This window comes from Temnothorax nylanderi, unplaced genomic scaffold (assembly GCF_030848795.1).
Source record: "Temnothorax nylanderi isolate EJ_2023f unplaced genomic scaffold, tnyl_v1.0 TNYL_tig0006_pilon, whole genome shotgun sequence".
Taxonomy (NCBI): Eukaryota; Metazoa; Arthropoda; class Insecta; order Hymenoptera; family Formicidae; genus Temnothorax; species Temnothorax nylanderi.
Window position 1 is genome coordinate 1,889,203 of NW_027249068.1, and position 13,325 is coordinate 1,902,527.

At 45.4% G+C, this 13,325-nt stretch overlaps 1 protein-coding gene across 11 annotated transcripts in view; it reads right to left on the minus strand.

The window, feature by feature from the left end:
* Cic (Putative transcription factor capicua) overlaps positions 1–13,325 on the minus strand; it is a 51,720-nt gene that overhangs the window by 30,167 nt on the left and 8,228 nt on the right. The window contains exons 1-2 of one of the 11 annotated variants that reach the window (XM_071716356.1): positions 2,403–2,765; positions 4–356 (exon numbers count right to left, since the gene is read on the minus strand). The exons of 5 other annotated variants lie outside the window; for them this stretch is intronic. The gene's annotated coding sequence lies outside the window, so the exon portion shown is untranslated. Of the gene's footprint in view, positions 1–3; positions 357–867; positions 1,163–2,402; positions 2,766–13,325 lie in introns of those variants that run through there. 5 more of the 11 variants (XM_071716365.1, XM_071716386.1, XM_071716380.1 and 2 more) reach the window with 5 other exon arrangements.

Consider the following 13,325-nt stretch of genomic DNA (forward strand, 5'->3'; position numbering starts at 1 on the left):
TACTCTCGTTTGGGCAGCGTCAAGGATCACCGAGCGAATCGACGACAGTCCCGGACCGGTAAATCCGCCCACAGCTGACGGCGGCAGTGACGGCAGTGAAAGAGGATCACCACCATTTCGTCGTTCAATCGCGTCGGACGTACCGGGAGTGCACTTTCCATTCAAGCAGCCGACGACAGTTTCGCCGCAGAGTAATCAATCGCACCGTGCAAAAGCGTTATTGCACTCGTACACATATCCACCCACACGTAAGAACGAGAGAGCGAGAGAGCGAAAGAGAGACAGAGGGAGAGAGCGTAGTCGTCGACACTGAAGAGAACCGTCACACACGCTGTGTTCCAGGCCACGAAGATGCACTGTAGAGAAGCAGCGTAATCTCGTTATAAAGGTGGAGAGAAAGAGAATAGAGAAGCGAGATGGAGAAAGAGAAGAGGGAGGAGCGAAGAAGGGAAGAAGAGGAAGAAAGAGAGAAACAAGGAGAAAAGCGCTGCATGTTGCAGCAAGCGTAATATCGCATGATACCATCGCGTTATGGAGAACGCGTCGCCCGTCATACGAAACGCATCGACGAATTCTCAGCGACAAACTTGGAGCGCGATACCAAGAATCCCGGCTACGGCGAGACTCGGCGAGATAGACGAATAGACGAAGACGGAGAGTGGAAGGAAGAGAGAGGGATAAAGAGAGCACTGTTAACTGAAATCACACATTGCGGCTATCGTTCCGCGGAAAGCGCATGCACGAACGAGAATCACGATCGGCAGCACCACACGCGCACGCACGCACTTCCGAGGAGCCACGGCACAGCAGATTTCGGCGTAAAGATAGCAGAGGAGGATCGGGATCGCGGAAGAGGGCGATTGTTACCGTCCGAAAGTTAACGGCGCGTCGTTCTCCGCCGAGAGGCACGGGAGATTATCGTGGCGTGGCGAGAACGAACGGCTGATGACGGCCGAGACTGGAATCTGCGGAGGGACGACGCAGCGCCGGAGGAACCGTGGAACTCGCGCGGTCCCGACGCGTCTAGCAGCTCCATCTTGACTCGCTCGAGTCGGCGGCGGTCGCACGGCGCTCTCTCGGAGTCAAGTCTCGCTCTTTCTCTCTCTCGCACGCGCGCGCACACACATACACACACGCGCGTTCGCCGAGCCGTCCGCTCGCTCACTCACTCTCGTTGGTATGTCCGTCCGCTCTCGCGAGAGAGCGAGAGCGTGCCGGGGAAACACACGCGCGCGCGCTCGATCCGCTCTCACCAACACAATAAATCCATTGTGAGGGAGAATTCCTGGCGGCGCATTCCGCATGTATGTAAGAGTATACGAGGAGAGCAGAGAAGAGCAGAGACAAGGAATGAGTGAAGGAGCGAGTGAATGAGATGGACAGAGAGAGATAGAGAGAGAGGGAGAGAAAGAAAAAGAGAGTCACCGACTCGAGTCAGCTCGGACTCCACTAGCTCGTGTTCGCGGATGTCGTTACGGAGGAAGAGGTAGAAAAGGTGGAGGAGAAAGAGAAAGACGTGCTCTCGAAGGGGAAAGGGGCAGGAGCGAGAACGAGAGTGTATGTATCTACGTATGTCTGTGTGTGTGTGTGTGAGTGAGGTGGGAGGTAAGTAGCAAACGAAGGGGGCGAGGGAAAAAGAAAAGGAGCCGATATACCGGAGGGACGTTTGGTGGGGAAGGAATTAATGCATGCCTGAGGAGGGGCAGGGAGAAAGACGGGGGGGGGCGGAGGGGAACGAAAGCGGAGGAAGAGGAGCGAACGAGGGAGGGAGGGCGGGAGGGAAGAGAGTACGAGGCGTGTATATGGTCGTCGTATAAATAGACGAGAGAGGCGATATAGGCGTCGTATAGTACGATTCCTAGGGCAGGTAGTGTGGATCCTCGTCGTAACATGCGACCGACTACTCCACGCGCGCGCTCACACTCGTTCTTCCCACCCAGTGTGGGCACCACACCGGGAGTTACACCGATACACGCGCAAACACCCGCTCGCTACTCGCACGTACACACGAGGGCGCGAGAGAAGACGGCGCGCGCACATGCATACACGCGACACATGTACGTTCACCACCAACGCGCGACCGCACGATACCACCGCGCATCTCGAGTTCACTCGTGCACTCGCGTGAATACCGCGTATAAATGAAATACACACGCGTCTCTACACCTATTTCCTCGCCCCGCGCGTTTCGCATAGCCGTTACACACTTTATCCCCGATGCTTCGCTACCCCGCGTTTTCACTCCCGCACTCGCGATACGCGACGGGTGGACACTGGTGGACGGATGAATGAACGCGGGGACGGAGATGTCGCACGAGATCGCGCGGATCGCCGGGGCGACCCGTCGGCGAACGGCGCGGGGAGCCGCGTTTCTTTTTGTTTTAATTTTTTCTTTTACCTACCTACCTACCCTCGTAGCTCCCGTCCACGTTTTCAGCGTGACGGCCTCGGGAGAGGGGCCCCAGTGCGGAGCCGCGGGTTCGCGTGCACCAGTGGAACGCACGTCACGTCACGAAGCACGGTCGCCGCTACGCGGGTAGTCTTTACCGACCGGGAGAGCAGCGCAGCGGCCGAGACAACGGCGACGACGACGACGGCAACGGCAACGACAACAACGTCGTCGCCGCTGCTGCTGCTGCTGCTGCTGTTGCTCGGGGACGCGAGCGAGGGTCGAGCCGGCGGCACCGAATTATTGACATCGCCGTCACCGCGGAACGCGGATTTAGAACGTGTCACGACGATTCCCGTAGGTACCTCTCCCTCCCTCCCTCCCTCCCACCCTCCCTCACCCTCACTCTCTCCCCCCGTGGCCTGGTATCGCTGTCGATGAATCTCCCTCGCTCACGCGCGTGCACCGGTTACTCTCCGATTCGATTGCTCAACTGAACCGCCTGCGACGAGCCGGAGTCGTATAACCGAGACGGCCGACCACGCGCGCGCATGCATACACACACACACACACACACACACACACACACACAACGCGGAGAAGGAGAGACAAGAGAGGGAAGGAGTAAGAGAGACTGGCATACGTCGTGCACGTTCAAAGCACCACCACCACCACCACCGACGCCCCGCTGCGCGCCTCCCTCCCCTCCTCCCCCACCTCTTCCTGCGCCTCCTCCTTCACCTTCACCTTTTCCGACCGCTGCCTCCTCCTATGATTCCACTTCTACGCTCGTGTATCTCGGCGGACGTGCACGCATACGCTTCACCGAGTCACTCGGACGAGCCGAAACGACGCGCTCGTTCACTCTGACAGCCCCTACATTCACGTTACGTACACACGCGCGCGCTCGCGTATGCGACACGCAGCTGAGAGAGAGAGAGAGGAAGGGAGACACGCTTGCTCCCACTGACAGTTGCTATATCTCGACCGCGTGCGTATATATACGTGTGCGTGCGTACGTGCGTGCGTGCATGTGTGGCCGTGTGTGGCTCACACGTACACACGTACGGATGCACTTGTGCGCGCGCTAAGCGGCTCTTCTACACTCTACACGCCGAGAGTAGCGACGGCGCGGTGCGGCGACTCGTCGTCGACACGCGCGACCGTATATGCGTGTGCGCGCCCGAGAGCCTCTAACCCGGAGCGGCACACACCTACGCACACACAGCCGACCACCAGCGGTCCGTCGCCACGGACTTGCGAGCCTTCCAGGAGCGTAGCCCGCTACCGCGCTTTTTACCCCGCCGTATTCTTTCTTTCCCTTCGTCGCTGATAGATAATCGACGGGTCGCGCAGGCCGCACGAGTTTTCCAATTTCGAAGACTTGAGAAATTAACGTTACCGTTGCAAAAGAATTAATTTTCGAGTTTTTAAATTAGCGTACATTTATTACTTGTGCTCAAATTCTTTTTACCGGAATTTATTTTGTTTTTAAGAAAAATTAATTTTTAATTACCAGAAAATAAATATTAATTTCCTCGATTTCTTGAAAGTTTACTTGTTTTTATTTAATGTTAACTGAAGAGACAAAGTGATCCAATTCACTTTTTTAAGAACTTGGAAAAACTGGCCTGAAAGTCGGAAACGTTAAATTTAATTTTCTCAAATCTTTATGAAAACCGCTGTTATACGGAAGCTTTCAATCAGTATTGAACGAAAATTATAGATATACAGTTCAGTAACGAGCATAGTGGTGTACGTATATAGCGACGTTCGTTATTGGAAACGGAAATGATATTTCCGCAACAAAAATATCGAGACACGAGAAGTTTTTCGAAGGATTGGAAAAAGCGTTGAGTAAAATACGCTTCACCCGGAAGACGATAATAAAATCTTGATTAGCTAATTCTAGCGAGTTTTGCTTGAACAGAATTTTGACTCGAAATATAATTATCAAGATATACTTAATAGATACTACACTTCCAAAAAAGGCGTGAAAATAGAACGTCAAATTAAAAATTTTAATTACATCTTACACAATATATTGTATATCTACTATAAATATAATCAAGATTAATAGCAACATTAAATCCACAATGACCTCAGTAATTAAGAAATTTGTACGTAGCGAATTAAGTTATAAAAATAAAAAAATTATTTTTTCGATTCGCATACACATAAATTTAATCAGTTACTGTAGAAACGAGATCTTTTTTTTTTTTATTCAAGAAAATGTGACGCAACTTACTGTTGTTCGACTTATTCATCGTTGCATCAATAATTACATTAGAATAGATTACGGCGGATAGGAAACGGACAAGTTCTTACAGACTGCGTTACGTTATGCATGTATTTTTAGCGAGACGATTATGAATCTCATATCTTTTCTCCCCGTCTCTGCCTATCTCTTTTTCTCCTCCTTGTCGCTCTCCTTCTCCTCGCGAGCTGATTACACACAGCTGATAGCCTCGCATCGGCAACTAACTGCTAGTGTGATCGCGGCGGGATCGTATGAATCACGCCGGTAGACCAGGCATGGTCATATGCTATTTCGGAGCCTCGGGTTGCTTTCGAATAGTCAAAAGAATAAGAAATCGCGAATCCACTCCCGACTTCTACTTATTACCGTTGTCGTTACGCAAACAAGGATCAGCGCCTTTGACATATTCTGCCTCGATTCTTTGTAACGCTGAATCTTATTGTAGGCACGCCTCACTTCGGCTTTGTATAACCCGTTACGTTTTTATTCCACCGTAGTTTATTCTACTTTGCACTCCTCTTTGTTCCGTCCTTATCTACATTATGCTTCTTGTAGAAAATTTAATTTTCAAAACAGCGTTAATACCTATCTACCGATCTCGAGATTTCTATACGAAATAAGCAAGCAGCTTTGTGGTCTATTATTCTCCAAAAACCGAGAGAATATTTCTTTTCTTGACAGATCACGCTCTTCACGAGGAATTTGTAAATCACTCGCGTAATCGCGGGTTTTATTCTTTGTCGAACCCCGTATCTGTTTCTTTTTACTCCGTCACATCTCCTCGGCAAGTTTTCGGTTTTAATTCTCAAAATTGTTCAGGAAACGGAAAACGCGTAGCTCTGTTACTTCGTTATTTAAGAAGATATCGGGAAGTCTCTTCATAAGCGATTCGTCATAGGGCGGAATCCGTGTTTTTATACTTTGTCAAGTGTCGCAGGATCGCGACATTAAGATTGAAAGACTCATAGACGAAGTAGACACATCTGGCGTAACAGTGGCCTCTCGTACGCTGTGCGTAAACGCTCGGGACGACTCGTGCGCATCATGCACACTCGCATGTGTATATACACGCGCTCGCTATCTGCATAGCCAAGCAGGGGCGGTCATTACACGCGAGAGCAGATAGAACGCCGTAACAGATGCAACGAGCGCATGAAGGGAATTAATTTCATAATAAAGAACGCACACCGGGAAAATGTAATATGTAATAATGCGGTAACCACTTATCCCGGGAATATTGTTATTTAGAAATAAGATATTAAAAAATAGAGCATAACGAGATAAAGACACATGATAACTAAAGTACGTAATTAAATAATACCAACGAAATAAAATTGTAACAATTGTATTAATTTCACAACGGAGAAAAAAGACTGATAAAGGACCTCTCATTACAAGAATATTATTTAGATTATTGGGAAATGGTAAGACACGATAATTAATATGGAATATATAATTGAATAATTTCGAAAATTAAAATTAGCGAAAAATGAGATCCATTATTTAGAATTAATTTTTTTTATATACATTTTTATTTCGTGATCAGTTAAAGCAATATTAAGCTTCTATATAATCCATTTGTAAATTGAGGGAGAATATTGCAGAGAACAATTTACAAATATATTCTTTTTTTTCTCTTTCTTTTCGCCTGAATGATATTGGTCGAGGCCGCGTGCGACCCTGCGGGCGTACACACGCGTGCGTGGACGGAATAAGAAACGGAAAAAGAGAGCTAAGCGAGGAGAAAGAGAGAGAAGAGGATATATATCGCGCGTATGTATGTGTGTGAGTGTGCGTGTATAACCAACTAGCGTCGTGTATGCCAACGCACAACAATGTGCGCGTATTGTCGAGCGGATTCTCGGAATTTTCTATGTCGGTCCAAGAATTATCGCGCGCTCCGATACTCACCGACGGTATCGAAATGCAAACAAATACTGAAGTAGTGGATAAACATTAGAAACCGCGATTGTGTGCCGTTGTGCCAGACTCGTTCGAGAAGTGCATCTCTTTTCTTCCGCGAGATTATTACGGGGAGAAATCGCGACCGATTTGTCAACTCTGTAACGAGTGTAACGCGTCCCAGTTTATACAGGGCACACAGAGTGAAGTCTCACGAGAACGCACCTACGACCGATTGAAGATCGATTCATTGACAACTGAAGCGACGACTAGAAGATTACATAAGATAAAAATCCGAGAGAGATTCGAAAGAAGCGTTCGAGAAAAAGTGACACGAATATCCCTTGGAAAGCGAAAGAGTTATCAGGAACAAACTAGAGAAGAATGACTAGAGTCGGGACGGCGCGCTAATGTCGGTACGGCACTGGTCGGTGAGATGCTGTTGAATGGGCCGCGGCCTATTGGCTGGTCTCGGGTCACGTGCACATCGCTAGACATTCATTCTCCCCTCGCAACTGGTCCGCGTATAATTTGCACACGCATGCCTCGGCTGCGCGCGACCGCCGTCGCCGTCGCCGTCACCGATATGACAAGCCCGTTCTACACAATCGCGAAGGTGTATACACGAGCACCTGAACACGTTAAGGTGGGTTCAGGCGAAGAGCGCGAACGAACGCGAACGAACGAGCCTGAACGAACGCGGATGGCATCGCGAGCACGAACGAATTTATGTCAACGAATCTGTTCCATCCCTCGACAAGGTGCGTCAAGGGAACGGAGTTCGTTCTCGATCGTTCGTCCTTACTAGCTTGGTCTGGATCCACCTTTACCACGGTTAACAATAAGATGGATAAGGGGCGAAAAGCGAGGAACCGCAAATCGCTTTTACGACACCACGGGAACGCGCGCGAGGAAGATCGTCCGCAAATAGCGCGTGGCCTTTTAACCCTTATCCTTACGGGAGACACGAGTTTACACGAGAATTACGGTAGGAATATACATTGTAAAAAAAATTATATATATGTATAAAATTACGTATAAGTGCGTCACACGATTTATAACAAAAATATATACGTTTTCGTCGTACACGATATTTATTTGCAATGTAATTTTTTATCGCATTCCGAGAAGAATACTGTCAACTCAAAAATTTACCATTTTTAGGATAAGAGAAACAATTTTAATTCAATTTTTTTAAATTGTAAAATAACTAACGCAATTACAATCACGATATTGTGATATAATAAAATTTATTTGCTGTTTCTTGAAAAGGTCTGGGGTGATTCACTTGTCAATTCCACTTATGACACTATTCATCCAGTGACCGTAACGGTCCGCAACATAACCGGTTTATAAGAATAACTCCTGCCCCATGCAGCGAATTTCGCAGGTCACATTTTAGGCATATACTTTTCATGGGCTTAACTCAAAATCGAAATTTAAGTTGTGACATTCTTCTAGGGGTGCTTTATATTTTTACAGTGTAAGTAAACGTTTGTTTTCTCGTGCAACTACAGCCACGTAGAATCCTAACGTTGACTTGGAGAATTTAGAGATCGAATCCACCTTCGAAAATTACATCGGTAGTCGATTACCGTGCCGAGTTATTCGCGCGATTGTCGTACCTCCCGCGGGATCTATCGGGATGGATTCGAGACGATTTGTGGAGTCACGGCCACGATCGGCTTACTCGAAGATTACGAGGCGGGAGCGCGCGAAGCGGCCAATAGTAAATTATATAACATCGCCTCGCTTATTCCGTACATGCGTGCGTAGGACGATTACGAGCGTCCATGACGTGCCGGTTCCCTTTTCCCCTTCGGTCCCCTCTTCCTTTTTTTCTCCTCTTTCATTGCTCGTTGCACACCGCGGGCGCGCGCGTATCGATCGCTATTTAAGTCGCGCGAGTAACCAGTCGTGGCCGCGGGTCGCAAAAGGATTCCGAAGTCACCGCCGCGTATCGGTGGATCGTTAAGGAGCCGCCGACGCGCTTAGAGCGCGTAACAGTCAAGCGCTTGTTCGTCGCTGTCGTTGCAACAGCGACGGATGAATGAAAAGTCACGAATAGCGAGACAAAGCGAGCGAGAGAAGGAGAGAGAGAGAGAGAGAGAGAGAGAGAGAGAGAGAGAGAGAGAGAGAGAGAGAGAGAGAGAGAGAGAGAGAATTAGATTGGACGAGACGCGTGGCGATGCCGATGCAGCGCGTAATCGCCGCCGGTAACATCGATTTTTTTTTTTATTTGACACGAATCGATAGATAAAAATGATATAAAAAGAGAAAAGGAGAGGCGTGAAAAAAAATTGAAATTATGGGACAGAATAAATGAATTCGATATTTTGTCATCTCTGTCAGTCTTAATATTAATATTTACGGGTTATAAGTGCAGTTATATTTCAGGGCAAAAGGAAGACACGTACTGATTATTACAGTCAATTTTTCAACATGATTATACCTGCTGAAGCTAAAAGCTACCTGCTGACTAAATCTATATTAATAATTAATTTAATGCTACTAGTATGCTTATAAGCATAAAACCTCTTTATTGTCAAGAAATTGGTCGCAAAAAATATCACCTCGAATAATAGTTTTAGAGCAAAAGCCACTTTAAATATGTAACGCAATCGCAATGAATAATTTCTTCAGAAATCATGGAAAAATAATATAATCTATAAATAAATATAATTTTATACTTGCAGGATATATGTCTCTCGCTTGTGAGTTACGAATAACATATTGAATTCACAATCAATAAGTTTTAAATATGGATAAAATCGTGATTAAATAAATGTTGAAAAAATTATGAGCTCACTTCGTCCAGAAATTGTAAGATTCGTTTCGAGTTTGAAACCTTATCCTTATCGAATTCAACAAATTCACTTAGCGCTTATTTCGAACTTGAATAATTTTTCAAGTCTGTTAAGATCCAGCTTTCCTATAGGAGCAGAAGAAGAGGAAAGATGTGAGAGAGGATAAGACGATTCGCAAACGCAAATATGTCGCTAACGGCAACGGGCATTCCGATTGCCACTTTAAACCAACATGCTCACGTGCCGCGATGACAAACCCGGAAAAAACGAGATCAAGAAAAAGAGAGAGAGAAAGAGAAAGATAACTGACAACAGCCGGTGTTTACAGTTGCTGTCTTTTCGAGTGGTGTTTATGGCGGACCTCACGCGGACTCCGTTAACTTATCTTAACGCGCCCGCTTCGCGCGAGGAGCGCGATTACGCTCGCGTTTATCTCGATATCGCGAGGAAGACGACGCTCGTGTCAGGGTCCTTAATGCGATTTCTTTCTCATCGTCTTACGTTACGCGCTATCCCCCAGTAACGGCACGATTCCACATTTATTTCCCGCGAAACGTGACTCTATTAGGACTCAAATCGTACCCGTCATTAACAAAGGCCTCGTCGTTAACAAAGCTATCTCGATCGCAGTTTTGCACCGCTATCTACGTTCTATGATGAGAGAGAGAGAGAAAGAGAGAGAGAGAGAGAGAGAGAGAGAGAGAGAGAGAGAGAGAGAGAGAGAGAGAGAGAGAGAGAGAGAGAGACGGGGAGCGATGCGATAAAAGTACTCGAGAAGGTATCTTCGAGGTAGCAATCGTGGTACTGGTCGACGATTGGTGGACGACAGTCGATCGTCTTCTGCGATATTCACCTCCGCACCGCACCCGGTAATCAGTCGCGCGGAGGCCCAGACTGCCCGGCAGCGGTATCATCACCCCATCTCGCACGCTATTATTATAACCGACGCAGAATCAATCGAAAGTCGCCGTACACACTTGCGTCATCCGCGTTAGAATCTCCCTCCGTTTTCGCGTGTTACTCCGCTTATACTCGCGCCGGTTAACACGTTTGCGTCGTCGTTCCCGCGCATTTCCCGAGCTGCGACTACGAGGCGTTTACGACTCCCAGGTGCCAAGACTGAGTACACTTCAGTACACGAGAATAGTTCGTATACGGCAGCAAAGTTATGCTTCAGAATGTTAAAGGGGAATTGTATATTCGGTTGGATCAAAAAATTTATTTCTTTTTTCGAGAAACGCAGCATTTTAATAAATATCCTCGCGGAGCATCCTTGCGTATAAAAATTCTCTAAATTAACACAGATACAGTAGGTCGTTCACCTTGACCAAGTCAGAGACCCGTCCTCTATAGACCTCTCAACTTTCGTTATTGTACATGAGTATTTGTAAACATGGAGAGGATCTGGTTTTTGTGCCAACAATGAAATAACATGATTTCAACGATTGTTTCAAAAATAATGTACAACACGGGGCCATGTAATCGTAGACGTATGCGTATTCAAAGGACAACTTCATTAGCTCTAAACTGGAATCTATTAGACCCCGATTCAACTAGTGTTTCAAGCGTATATTTTAAATTGAGAAATTTTAACTGTGTTGGCAGGACTTTGCTCTTCGCATTTTACTGCGTGCTCGTTTTGCTTCTTCCAATTGCTTGCCAGAATTGCCGCGCGAGCAAAACGTATAGGAAACTGGGATCCCCAGCACGAGGAAGGTAACTAAAAGCAAAGCGTTAACGAGAGTAACGAATATCGCGAAGATTTTTACGAGGCCAAGTTGTCGTCGGCTTGCTTTCAACAAGAATGAACACCATTGAAACTGATGCGTATAAGGAGCAATAAAAAAGTAAGATCGCTACACAATTTCGAATCACAATTGAGACGGCATCTTTTACAGAGATGTCATTTTATTCATCCGAAATCAGTTATTTTCTTCACGGTAAAATCATCTTTTTTATATTTATATGAAATTTGAAACACGTATTTCAAAATTGATCGCCACGATTTCTCGTAATGTGATATCCAAATTATTAGAAAGTAATCACTAATATTACCCTTCTAAATTATTACTAGTATTAGTAATAATGAAAATTTTAAGTGACTTTTATCGCATGTTCACTAACAAATTGTTTCGAGACTTCTTTGAACGAAGGTTAAAGAGTCTCGTGGGCAAACTGTCGCATGATCGAGACATTAACGAGTATTACACTCTTAAGTGAGTATTAGTATGTTAATTAAGTAATACACTATTTTCCTTGCGTAAAAACTATACTCACGCATGGACTCGTGCCATAATGGAGGGGCTTTTTCGAGGGAACGGCCAGCGCAGCGTAATGTCATTTGTTTAATCATCCATCGTGGGGGGAGGAGAGATATATATGGCGGCACACCTCAATTGAAACGCGTGATCGAAGCGTGTACTATGACGTTCGAGGTAACACACCGAGGGAAAACTATTTTCACCGCTCGCCATAGCGCGAACCGAGTGCGAGTGAGCGAGCTTTGAGATGAAAAGGCTCATATCTCATATGCTCATCTTTAGTAAATGTTGCGCGAAATATTCCTGCTTCAAACGTAAGGGGAAATATATATTGTGAAGAATATGCGTGCACCATCTGCATTCGGATAACAGAATGTTTGAGTAGTAAAGTCTTCGAATAATGAAAATTCAAATAAATGAGGGAGATTCTATTATTGCACGTATCGTCCGTATATATTGCGGAATACAATCTCTGCGTGTGAGAGAATCTACGAACGGCGACGTGTCTTATAAACTGAATGAAACAAATCATTTAAATGCTTTCATTAATCGCTGTATTTGTCTCTGAATCATGTTTTATCTTTTATCACGAACCGTTTAAACACTTTCATTAATCAACGCGCCTGTGTTTTCGAATTATCGTCTATCACAGAAAAATTTAAAAAGACGATTACACATTTTACGATCATAGAATATTTTTCTTAATCATATTACGTAAAAATACAATGTGGAACCCGGAGCAGAAGTGCATAGCAGGTATATCTGCATAATTTAGGTCACTCTGACAATAATATTCGCTTTAAAATGCGCCTTTATATCTCGATCGAACTGTTATAAATGATAAGTAATCATCTCGGTCATTTGATAATTGTAAGTTATTCAGTTCTCGAGCATTCGTTTTATTTATGTGCTAGAAAGTCGCAGGCACGCGGTCATATCGTCACTGTCACAATTATACGCTGTTTTTTTGTTGATATCTTTTCGCGCGGTCGCAAAGTTGATTATGGACATATCTATCGTCGGTTTATAACTGCAGAGCGAAAAAATATATATCGCCGTTTTATCGACTTCAAAAAATTATATCCGCCAACTATGCCAGAGAAATGCGAGAGCGTTGGAACAAGATTAAACGATATTCCAACAACGGTGGACATGGTATTTTTAAGTGTGACATTTCACTTGAAATAATAGATCAAGCGTGGTGAAAGCTCATTTCGCGATAACGTACAGTCATCTATTCAAAAGTTTTTAGCCGAAAAACGTGACGATTTAAACAAATTAAAATGTAACTCCGAGCGAAAAACGTAATTATACAGGGCAATCGCGTTTTCTAACGTATACGCTCTCAATTATTGACACGTCATTTTAACGTACTCGAGCACGACTAACGTTCAATCGTATTTTTTTTTTTTTTTTTTTTTTTTCCAGGAATAGTAATGGAGCGTGAGTCATAATGAGGTAGGTAGGTATAGCAACGAGTTATGACTACCTACTACGGAATTTCCGCTCCCCTCGTTGCGCAAATCATCCATTGATAAGGATATTGTCATGCAAATTTAATTCATGATAGTATATTTGCACTGGAAATGCTGCGAAGTCTTTTGGTACCCGGATCATTATAAGTTTTGACACAAATCTGCGCTCGGCATCGCATTCCAAGATTTTTTTGCCGATATCTAACTTCGTAATGCGAGAATCTAGTCAAA